The following is a 12,396-nucleotide window of genomic DNA, read 5'->3' as shown; positions in this document are numbered from 1 at the left end:
CTCTTACATTAATATGATAGTTAACACCTTACATTAATTTTTGTCACAATTAATGAAACAATATAAGCACATTATTATTAACTAGAGTCCATACTTTGTTCAGATTTTTTTTTTTTTTTAATTTTTTACCCAATGTTATTTCCCTACCAGGATCCAATCCCGGATACCACATTACAACTTTTTTTTTTTTTTTTTTTTTGGTTTGTTTGTTTCCCCCCAGCTCCTTAATATCATCTTGCAAGGACAGTTTTCCCAGACTTTTGTTTTTGATGACCTTGAGATTTTTTGAGCTGTTTTATAGAATGCCTTACAACTTTTAGAGTTGTCTGATAGTAGTTTTCACAATTATATTGGAATTACAGGTTTTAAAGAGAAAGACCACAGGGGTTAACTCTCATGCTTATTGTATCACATTAAGGATAAGTGCTATTAATATCACTTATTTATGACGTTGATCTTGATAACAAAGCTGAGTGAGTGTTTGGTTTCTTCACTGTAAAGTTATACTCTTATCTTCCCCTTTTCATACTGTACTTTTGGGAAGAAAATAACAATGCATAGCCCATATTTAAGGGTGTTATGCTGTTTTAGAGTTCCTTATTCTGCTGTAACAAAATAGCACAATCATAGTGGCTTAAACACACAAATTTATGATTTTATAGTTCTGAAGGTCAGAAATCTGAATGGTCTTAATGGGACTAAAATCAAGTTGTCAACAGAGCTGTATTCCTTCTTAAAGCTTTAGGGAAAAATCCATTCCTTTCCTTTTCCAGCTTCTCGAAGCCACTGGCCTTCCTTGGCTTATGGACTCTTCTTCCATCTTCAAAGCCGGCAGTACAGAAACTTTCAGTCTTTCTCTCTCACTCAGACTTCTGCTTCCATTGCCACATCTCTTTCTTTGACTCTCCTGCCTCTTTCCTTTATAAAGGAAATCACCTATTAATTGCATTAGGCCCATCCAGAAAATCCAAATTTATCATCCCATCTCAAAATGCTTAACTTAATTGTATCTGCAAAGTTACTTTTTGCCATGTAAGATAACATATTCAAAGGGTTCCACAATTAAGATGTGGACATCTTGGAGAAGGAAGAGAAGCATTACCTACCACACATACTGTCTGCCACACAGTCACACATTTGTTTGTAATTTTTTAATAAAAATATTTCAAGGCCTTCAATATTTGTATTTCTATTCCAAAAATAACTTTCCTTAATTACCCATTAAAACTCCCATTCTTCATCTTACTGCTTAGAATTTTAATTTTGCTAGTTGGCTGAACACAGAAAAAATCAGTTGTTATTTATATCATCAATAGGTAGCAAAATTTTCTGAAATAATATGCCAATTTCTGAAGCACTGTGATATTTTATTCCTTCCCTTTTTTGGTTCATTTTCATACTTGCTAACAATATTTTTAATACTTTGCTGTGTCATAGTGTGGCAAAAATACTCTCATCTTTTTCTATCAAAAAATGTCATTATTTTATGTTCATTCTTTCATGATGGTTTATGTATAAATTTGAATTTGACCAATACTTTCCATTATTATTTTGAAAATATTGTTTGACTGTTGTCTTAGAGTTCATAAGGAAAATGCTGTCACCAAATTATTTTTCATTTAAAACAATTTGCTTTTCTCTTAGAATTTTCTTTTTTTATGATTTTATTTATTTTGAGAAAGAGAAAGCACAAGTTGGTGGAGAGGCAGAGGGAGAGAGAGAATCTCAAGCAGACTCCACACTGAGTGTGGAGCTCAACACAAGGTTCAATCTCACAACCATGGGATCATGACCTGAGCCAAAATCAAGAGTCAAACACTTAACCGACTGAGACACCCAGGCACCCCCTCTCAGAATTTTCTGAGAATTCTCTTATTTCCTTGTTCTTATAACCATGAGGCTTATATATTGTTTCCTTGTTTTTTTACAACTTCAGAATGAAGTGTCCTGAGGTGTGTTCATTTAGGTCTATTCTTCTAAGTTACTAGAGTATACATTTTTTTTTGTTATTATGTTATGTTAATCACCATACATTACATCATTAGTATGTTATGTTAATCACCATACATTACATCATGTAGTATTCCATGATTCATTGTTTGCGTATAACACTCAGTGTTCCATGCAGAACGTGCCCTCTTTAATACCCATAATCAGGCTAACCCATCCCCCCATTCCCCTCCCCTCTAGAACCCTCAGTTTGTTTTTCAGAGTCCATAGTCTCATGGTTTGTCTCCCCTCAGAGTATACTTTTTATCTGGAAACAGAGGTGTTAAATTCTGGAGATGTCTGTAAATTTTCATATATTTCTTTTAATATATTTCTTCTGATATTTTATTCTATAACTCCTATACAATGTATATTATAGTCTATTAATTTATCCTACTTGCTAGACGCTTTTATTTTCTTAAAATTTTGATATTACAGATGCTATTAGACCATATGATGACATTGGAGGCTCTTGAATTTCCCTCCTCCCACAGAAGTACTGAATGCACAGCTGTACATGAAATCTATCTAAGAGAAACCCAGAAACTAAATAAGTGCCTCCTACACATCAGACAACTAAGAAAATAGCCAGGGCGAGCAAGATGGGGGAGGAGTAAGAAACCTGGATTTCGTCTGGTCTCAGGAATTCAGCTGGATAGGGATCAAACCATTCTGAACACCTACGAACTCAACAGGAGATCAAAGAAAAGAATAGCAACAACTCTCTGAACAGAAAAGCGACCACTTTCTGGAAGATAGGACATGCGGAGGAGTGAATCCGAGGCAATATTCGGGAAGATAGATGGCGGGGGTGGGGGCTTCTGTTGGCTGCTTCTGGCAAGTGATAGAGCAGCAGAGCACAAAATTGGAACTTTTAGAAGTTGGCTCCACTGAGGGACGAGGCTCCAGTGGTTAAGCGGGGGGTGGAACACTCGTGGGACACTGTGGTCTCAGGACCCTCGGGGTCACAGAAAGACCAGGGGTGCCTGAGTGCGGCAGAGCTCCCAGGTTTCAGAGCAGCGAAGCCGGCTGCAGAGACAGAGATGAGGAGTGGGCTCTCAGCTCAGGGTTGCCATAAACCGTGATCCGCGGCACAGTCGGGCCACTGTTCCTCCAGCAGGGACCCAACAAGCGGCAGATCTGGGGAGACTCTCCTTCCTCCCCCGGGAAGAGCGGCGCGGGAGTGCACCGCAGGAATCTGCTGGGTTTGGAGACTCCACACCGAGTCTGGCACCAGAGATAGAAACGCTCGGTCACAGGCCGGGTGAGCACGAAGTGTAGCCGGAGATCGGGGAGACGGGAGTAATTGACTGCTTTTCTCTGGGGGCACACTGAGGAGTGGGGCCCCGAATTCTCAGCTCCTCCAGGGTGGAGATTGGGAGGCTGCCATTTTCCCTCTCGTCCTCCAAAGCTGAATGGAAAGCTTGCAGGGAACAAAAGTTCATGAGAGCAAACCAGAGCAGATTACTTAGCCTGGACCCGGCAAGGGTGGGGCAATTCTGCCTCCGGCAAAGACATTTGGAAACCATGGCAACAGGCCCCTCCCCCAGAAGATCAGCAAGAACAGCCAGCCAAGACCAAGTTTACCGATCAATGAGAACAGCAGAACTCCAGTGCTCGGGGAATAATGCACATAGAATCCATAGCTTTTTTACCATGATTCTTTAGCCTTTCAAAGTTAATTTTTTTAACTGTCTTTATTTTTTTTTAATTTTTCTTTTTCTTTTTTCAACCAACATCTTATCAATCCCTTTTTTTTTTTTAAGATTTTATTTATTTATTTGAGAGAGAGAGAGAGAGAGAGCACATGAGAGGGGGAGGGTCAGAGGGAGAAGCAGACTCCCCGCTGAGCAGGGAGCCCGATGCGGGACTCGATCCTGGGACTCCAGGATCATGACCTGAGCCGAAGGCAGTCGCTTAACCAACTGAGCCACCCAGGCGCCCTTATCAATCCCTTTTTTAAAAAACATTTTTATTTTTCATTTTTAGAGTCATATTCTATCCCTTCATAGCGGTTACCCTTATTTTGGGCATATATATTGTATATGCATATGTTCTCTCTTTAAAATTTTGAGATACAGTTTCTTCTAACAGATCAAAAGATACCCTAAATCTCTAGTGTATGGCTTTGTTCTACTCTCCTGCCTGATCACATTCTCTCCCTTTTTTTTTCTTTTGTTTTTAAATCCTCTTTCTTTATTCAAACAACTTCTTATCAATTCCTTTTATAATTTTTTTTATACTTTTCATCTTTACATATTCCATCCCTTCATTGTATCAACCCTTATTTTTGTACATATGTAAGCTTTTCTTTCTTTAAAATTTTGGGAAGCACTTTCTTCTAACAGACCAAAACAAAACCAAAATCTATTGTGTGGCATTGATCTATGCACCAGCCTGATCGTATTTGATCATATTCTGTTTTTTTCAATTTGTTCTCTTTTTGTTTGTTTTTATCTTTTTCTTTTTTTTTTTTCTTTTTTCTTTCTTTTCCTTTCTTTTCCCCTGGTTTCAGGTCTTTTCTGATTTGTTTAGAGTATATTTTCTGGGGACGTTGTTACCGTTAGCATTTTGTTCCTCATTCATCTATTCTCCTCTGGAAAAAATGACAAGATGGAAAAAATCACCTCAACAAAAAGAACAAGAGGTAGTACAGACTGCCAGTGACCTACTCAATATGGATATTAGTACGATGTCAGATCTGGAATGATGTTCAGAGCAGAATGATGATTCTGAATGAATCATGATGTTCAGAATGATGATTTTAAAGATGCTAGCTGGGCTTTAAAAAGGCATAGAAGTTATTAAGGAAACCCTTTCTGGAGGAATAAAAGAACTAAAATCTAACCAAGTCAAAACCAAAATGGCTATTAACGAGGTGCAATAAAAAATGGGGGTGCTAACTGCTAGGATAAATGAGGCAGAAGAGAGAATCACTGATATAGAAGACCAAATGATGGAAAATAACGAAGCTGAGAAAAAGAGAGATAAACAACTACTGGATCATGAGGGCAGAATTCGAGAGATAAGCGATACCATAAGACGAAACAACATTAGAATAATTGAGATCCCAGAAGAAGAAGAAAGAGAGAGAGGGGCAGAAGGTATCTTGGAGCAAATTATAGCAGAGAACTTCCTTAATTTGGGGAAGGAAACACGAATCAAAATCCAGGAGGCACAGAGAACCTGTCTCAAATTCAATAAAAATAGGTCAACACCCCGACATCTAATAGTAAAACATACGAGTCTCAGAGACAAAGAGAAAATCCTGAAAGCAGTTCAGGAGAAGAGATATGTAACCTACAATGGTAGAAACATTAGACTGGCAATAGACCTATCCACAGAGACCTGGCAGGCCAGAAGGGACTGGCATGATATATTCAGAACACTAAATGAGAAAAATATACAGCCAAGAATACTATATCCAGCTAGGCCATCATTGAAAATAGAAGGGGAGATAAAAAGCTTCCAGGACAAACAAAAACTAAAGGAATTTGCAAACATGAAAACCAGCCCTACAAGAAATATTGAAAGGGGACCTCTAAGCAAAGAGAGAGTCTAAAAGCAACATAGACCAGAAAGGAACACAGACAAAATACAGTAACAGTCACCTTACAGGCAATACAATGGCACTAAATTCATATCTTTCAATAGTTACCCTGAATGTAAATGGGCTAAATGTCCCAATCGAAAGACACAAGCTATCATATTGGTTTAAAAAACAAGACCCATCAATTTGCTGTCTGCAAGAGACTCATTTTAGACAGAAAGACAACCCCAGATTGAAAGTGAGGGGGTGGAAAACCGTTTACCATGCTAATGGACACCAAAAGAAAGCAGGGGTGGCAATCCTTCTATCAGACAAATTAGATTTTAAACCAAAGACTGTAATAAGAGATGAGGAAGGACACTATATCATACTTAAAGGGTCTATCCAACAAGAAGATCTAACAATTGTAAATATCTATGCCCCTAACATGGGAGCAGCCAATTAGATAAGCCAATTAATAACAAAAGCAAAGAAACACATTGACAACAATACAATAATAGTAGGGGACTTTAACACCCCTCCTCACTGAAAAGGACAGATCATCTAAGCAAAAGACCAATAAGGAAATAGAGACTTTAAATGACACTCTGGACCAAATGGACTTCATAGATATATTCAGAATATTGCATCCAAAAGCAACAGAATACACATTCTTCTCTAGTGCCCATGGAACATTTTTCAGAATAGATCACATCCTAGGTCACAAATCAGGTCTCAACCGGTATCAAAAGACTGGGATTATTCCCTGCATACTTTCAGACCACAATGCTTTGAAACTAGAACTCAATCAGAAGAGGAAAGTCAGAAAGAACTCAAATACATGAAGGCTAAAGAGCATCTTACTAAAGAATGAATGGGTCAATGAGGAAATTAAAGAAGAATTAAAAAAATTCATGGAAACAAATGAAAATGAAAACACAACTGTTCAAAATCTTTGTGATGCAGCAAAGGCAGTCCTAAGAGGAAAGTATATAGCAATAAAAGCCTTTCTCAAGAAACAAGAAAGGTCTCAAATATACAACCAACCCTACACCTAAAGGAGCTGGAGAAAGAACAGCAAAAAAAGCCTAAACTTAGCAGGAGAAGAGAAATAATAAAGATCAGAGCAGAAATCCATGAAATAGAAACCAAAAGAACAGTAGAACAGATCAACGAAACTAGGAGCTAAGTTCTTTGAGAGAATTAACAAGATTGATAAACCCCTGGCCAGATTTATCAAAAAGAAAAGAGAAAGGACCCAAATCAATAAAACCATGAATAAAAGAGGAGAGCTCACAACCAACACCAAAGAAATACAAACAATTATAAGAACATATTATGAGCAACTGTATGCCAGCAAATTAGATAATCTGGAAGAAATGGGTGCATTCCTAGAGATGTATCAACAACAAAAACTGAACCAGGAAGAAATAGAAAACCTGAACAGACCTATAAGCACTAAGGAAATTGAAGCAGTCATCAAAAATCTCCCAACAAACAAAAGCCAAGGGCCAGATGGCTTCCCAGGGGAATTCTACCAAACATTTCAAGAAGAATTAATACCTATTCTTCTGAAAATATTCCAAATTTAGAAATGGAAGGAAAACTTCCAAACTAGTTTTATAAGGCCACCATTACCTTGATCCCAAAACCAGACAAAGACCCCATCAAAACGGAGAATTACAGACCAATATCCTTATGAACACGGTTGCAAAGGTTCTCACCAAAACACTAGCCAATAGGATCCAACAGTCCATTAAATTTATTATTCACCACGACCAAGTGGGATTTATCCCTGGGCTGCAAGGTTGGTTCAACATCCACAAATCAATCAACGTGATACAATACATTAACAAAAGAAAGAGCAAGAATCATATGATCCTCTCAATAGATGCAGAAAAAGCATTTGACAAAGTACAGGATCCTTTCTTGATCAAAACTATTCAGAGTATAGGGTTAGAGGGTTAACACCTCAATATCATAAAAGCCATCTATGAAAAACCTACAGTGAATATCATTCTCAATGGGGAAAAACTGAGAGCTTTCTTCCTAAGGTCAGGAACGTGGCAGGGATGTCCACTATCACCACTGCTATTCAACATAGTATTAGAAGACCTAGCCACAGCAATCAGACAACAAAAAGAAATAAAAGCATCCAAATTGGCAAAGAAGAAGTCAAACTCTCACTCTTTGATGATGATATGATACTTTATGTGGAAAACCCAGAAGACTCCACCCCAAAACTCCTAGAACTCATACAGGAATTCAATCAAGTGGCAGGATATAAAATCAATGCACAGAAGTCAGTGGCATTCCTATACACCAACAAGACAGAAGAAAGAGAAATTAAGGAGTCGATCCCATTTACAATTGCACCCAAAACCTTAAGATACCTAGGGATAAATCTAACCAAAGAGGCAAAGGCTCTGTACTCAGAAAACTATAATATACTCATGAAAGAAATTGAAGAAGACACAAAGAAATGGAAAAACGTTCCATGCTCATGGATTGGAAGAACAAATATTGTGAAGATGTCAATGCTACCTAGAGCAATCTACACATTCAATGCAATCCCCATCAAAATACCATCCACTTCTTTCAAAGAAATGGAACAAATAATCCTCAAATTTGTATGGAACCAGAAAAGACCCCAAATAGCCAGAGGAATGTTGAAAAAGAAAAGCAAAGCTGGCGGCATCACAATTTCAGACTTCTAGCTCTATTACAAAGCTGTCATCATCAAGACAGTATGGTACTGGCACAAAAACAGACACATAAATCAATGGAACAGAATAGAGAGCCCAGAAATGGACCCTCAACTCTATGGTCAACTCATCTTTGACAAAGCAGGAAAGAATATCCAATGGAAAAAAGACAGTCTCTTCAACAAATGGTGTTGGGAAAATTGGACAGCCACATGCAGAAGAATGAAACTGGACCATTTCCTTACACCACACACAAAAATAGACTCCAAATGGTTGAAAGACCTCAATGTGAGATAGGAGTCCATCAAAATCCTAAAGGAGATCACAAGCAGCAACCTCTTCGACCTCAGCTGCAGCAACTTCTTCCTAGAAACATCGCCAAAGGCAAGGGAAGCAAGGGCAAAATGAACTATTGGGACCTTATCAAGATAAAAAGCTTTTGCACAGCAAAAGAAACAGTCAACAAAACCAAAAGACAACTGACAGAATGGGAGAAGATATTTGCATATGACTATATCAGATAAAGGGCTAGTATCCAAAATCTATAAAGAACTTCTCAAACTCAACACCCAAAGAACAAATGATCCAATCAAGAAATGGGCAGAGGACATGAGCAGACATTTTTCCAAAGAAGACATCCAAATGGCCAACAGACATATGAAAAAGTGCTCAACATCGCTCGGCATCAGGGAAATCCAACTCAAAACCTCAATGAGATACCACCTCACACCAGTCAGAATGGCTAAAATTAACAAGTCAGGAAACGACAGATGTTGGCGGGGATGCAGAGAAAGGGGAACCCTCCTAACACTGTAGGTGGAAATGCAAGCTGGTGCAACCACTCTGGAAAATAGTATGGAGGTTCCTCAAAAAGTTGAAAATAGAGCTCCCATACCATCCAGGAATTGCACTACTGGGTATTTACCCCAAAGATACAAATATAGGGATCCAAAGGGGTACGTGCACCCCGATGTTTATAGCAGCAATGTCCACAATAGCCAAACTGTGGAAAGAGTCAAGATGTCCTTCGACAGATGAATGGATAAAGAAGAAGTGGTATATATATACAATGGAATATTATGCAGCCATCAAAAGGAATGAGATCTTGCCTTTTGTAACAATGTGGATGGAACTGGAGGGTGTTATGTTAAGCGAAATAAGTCAATCAGAGAAAGACATGTATCATATGACCTCCCTGACATGAGGAATTCTTAATCTCAGGAAACAAACTGAGCGTTGCTGGAGTTGGGGGGGTGGGAGGGATGGGGTGGCTGGTGATAGACATTGGGGAGGGTATGTGCTATGGTGAGCGCTGTGAAGTGTGCAAGACTGTTGAATCATAGATCTGTACCTCTGAAACAAATAATGCTACATATGTTAAGAAAAAAAAAAAAAGAAAAAGCAAGAGGGGAAGAATGAAGCAGGGGAAATCAGAGGGAGAGACGAACCATGAGAGATGATGGACTCTGAAAAACAAACTGAGGGTTGTGGAGGGGAGGGGGGTAGGAGGATGGGTTGGCCTGGTGATGGGTATTAAAGAGGGCACGTTCTGCATGGAGCACTGGGTGTTATGCACAAACAATGAATCATGGAACACTACATCAAAAACTAATTATGTAATGTATGGTGATTAACATAACAATAAAAAAATTAAAAAAAAAGAAAATAGCTGTATTGAAATGCATAAGAAAGGATGAGACATACTCTAATGATAAATCCTATCCCTGTTACATAATCAAGAGGGAACCCCTAACTCATAGCTTCTTCTTGAGGAGCTAAGTGTTTGGACCTCATATCTGCCACCCCAAGTTTAAGGCTCCCACCTAGGGATGGGCCCCTAAAAAATCCCACCTCTGAATGCCAAAAGGGCTTTCATTCATGAGTCCTTGAACACTATGCAAACAAAGAAACAGTTCACAATAGATATGCAAGCCTCACCATGAGTATCTCCCCAGTTATCAGGACAGTGATTAAGCAAAAATGACCAACCCAGTTCTTTCCCTGAAAGTGTTTGACCACATACTTTATAAGCTGCTGCCTGAGGGTCCAACTTCTAATTAGCATGCATTCAGGTGCTGATGGCAGTCTGGCAGTCTTTGGGGGAGCCTGAAGGAGCTGGGGACCACTGCCCCAATATTCTCCCTCTAGCTCACTCCAACAACAACAAAAAAGCGGCCAGTATCTCCCTAGAAGGACTATGTCCACACATGCCCTGATTTTAAAGGTTCCCACCCAAAGTACAGGCCCCCAAATCACCTAGCTTTGATAGATAATGGGACTTGCATTCACAAGCCCAAGAGGATTGTAGCAAACAGAAACAGTTTTAAACAGTAACAGGAGCACATCCCATAGCTATGCAGCTGGGCTCAGGGCAGAAGGGGCAGGCAAAATTGCCTATTTCCCAGTTTCTTCCTAGAAGAGGTTTGCTTATGTGCTTTCCCAGCTGCTAGCTTAGGGTCCACCATCTAGCCTCCATCTAGATGCTGACTAAGATCCTCTCCTTTGGGATACCTCAACTACTGGGAGTCACTAACATTAACACTACAAAAAGAAGTAAATTGTGCCATCAAACACATAAAGACAAGTATAAAAATGTAGAGCTTTAGTATGTGTTCAAAGTTGTTATTATCAGCTTAAAATAGGCTATTATGCCCATAAGATATTTTATATAATAATCATGGTAACACAAAACAAAACTTTAAGGTAGATTCTCGAAAGAGAAAACAAATAAAAAAAATCAAAGCATACCACTACAGAAAGACATCACATAACAAAGGAAGAGAATGAGGAAGTAAGAACAGCAAAACCAGAAAAATAACCAAAAAAATTTAACAAAATGGCAAAAATAAATTCATACTTATCAATAACTTCTTTAAATGTAAATGGACTAAATTTTCCAATTAAAACACATGAAGTGGCTGCATGGATTAAAAAAACAAGTCCCAACTATATGCTGCCTACAAGAGACTCACTTCAACTTTAAGAACATACACTGAAAGTCAAGAGATTTAAAAAGATATACTATACAAATGGAAACCAAAAGAAAGCTGGTAACTATACTCACATTAGACAAAACAAATGATAAGTCCCACACTGTCAACAATAGACAAAGAAGGTCATTATAAAAAGGGGGTCAATTGATCAAGAAAATTTAGCGACTGTAATATTTATGCAACCCACTACCAGAGCATCTACATACATTAAGCATAATATTAACAGATCTGAAGGGAGAAATAGACACCAATATAAAAATAGGAGGGGACTTCAATACCTCACTTTCAACAATGGATAGATCACAGAAAATCAGTAAGGTAACACTGAACTTTAACTACATGTTAGACCAGACAGATCTAACAGGCATGTATAGAACATTCCATCCAACAGTATCTGAAAACACATTTTTTCAAACACACATGCAAATTCTCTAGGATAGATCATGTGTTAGGCTACCGAACAAGTCTTAATGTAAGCAGATTGAAAAAAATACCAGCATCTTTTCCAACCACACTGGTATGAAATTTAAAATCCATTACAAGAACAAAACTGAAAAATTCACAGGTATGTAGAAATCAAACAGCATGTTCCTGAACAACCAAAGGGTCAAAGAAGAAAACAAGAGGAAATAGAAAAATACCTTAGGACAAACGAAAATGGAACCACAATATCGCAAAACTTATGAGATGCAGCAAATCTGGCCTAAAAGGGATGTTTTTTAACAATATACTAAAGATTTTTTTTTTTCTGGTTTGGTAAATGTCTGCTTTGTTATTTATTATTGCTACAGACTTAAAAAGTAGTCACATTCAGTATTTTCAGAATATGACATATATAAAATGCATTAACTTCAGTAATTAATTCTTGCATATGCTTATTCTTTCCAAGTGATATTTCATAGGTTAAGAGGTGGTTTTAAATCCCATATTACAATCATGTTCATGTTATTTTTCCTTAGGCTTCTTAGGTTATGTTTAATGTATTTTGAAGCTATCAAAATTACTCATATTATTTAGATCTTTGCTATGGGATTATATTTTTATCACTACAAAATATCATTTTATTTTAATTAATATATTTCATATCAAATTCAATTTTGTCTAACAATTTCTTAAATCCCTACTTTCTCATTTTGTGTTTACCTATCTTCTCCATTCTCTTATTAGAGTAAATTCCTCA

This window comes from Phoca vitulina, unplaced genomic scaffold, assembly GCF_004348235.1.
Source record: "Phoca vitulina isolate PV1807 unplaced genomic scaffold, GSC_HSeal_1.0 scaffold67, whole genome shotgun sequence".
Lineage (NCBI taxonomy): Eukaryota > Metazoa > Chordata > Mammalia > Carnivora > Phocidae > Phoca > Phoca vitulina.
Note: the sequence above shows the minus strand (reverse complement) of the source record.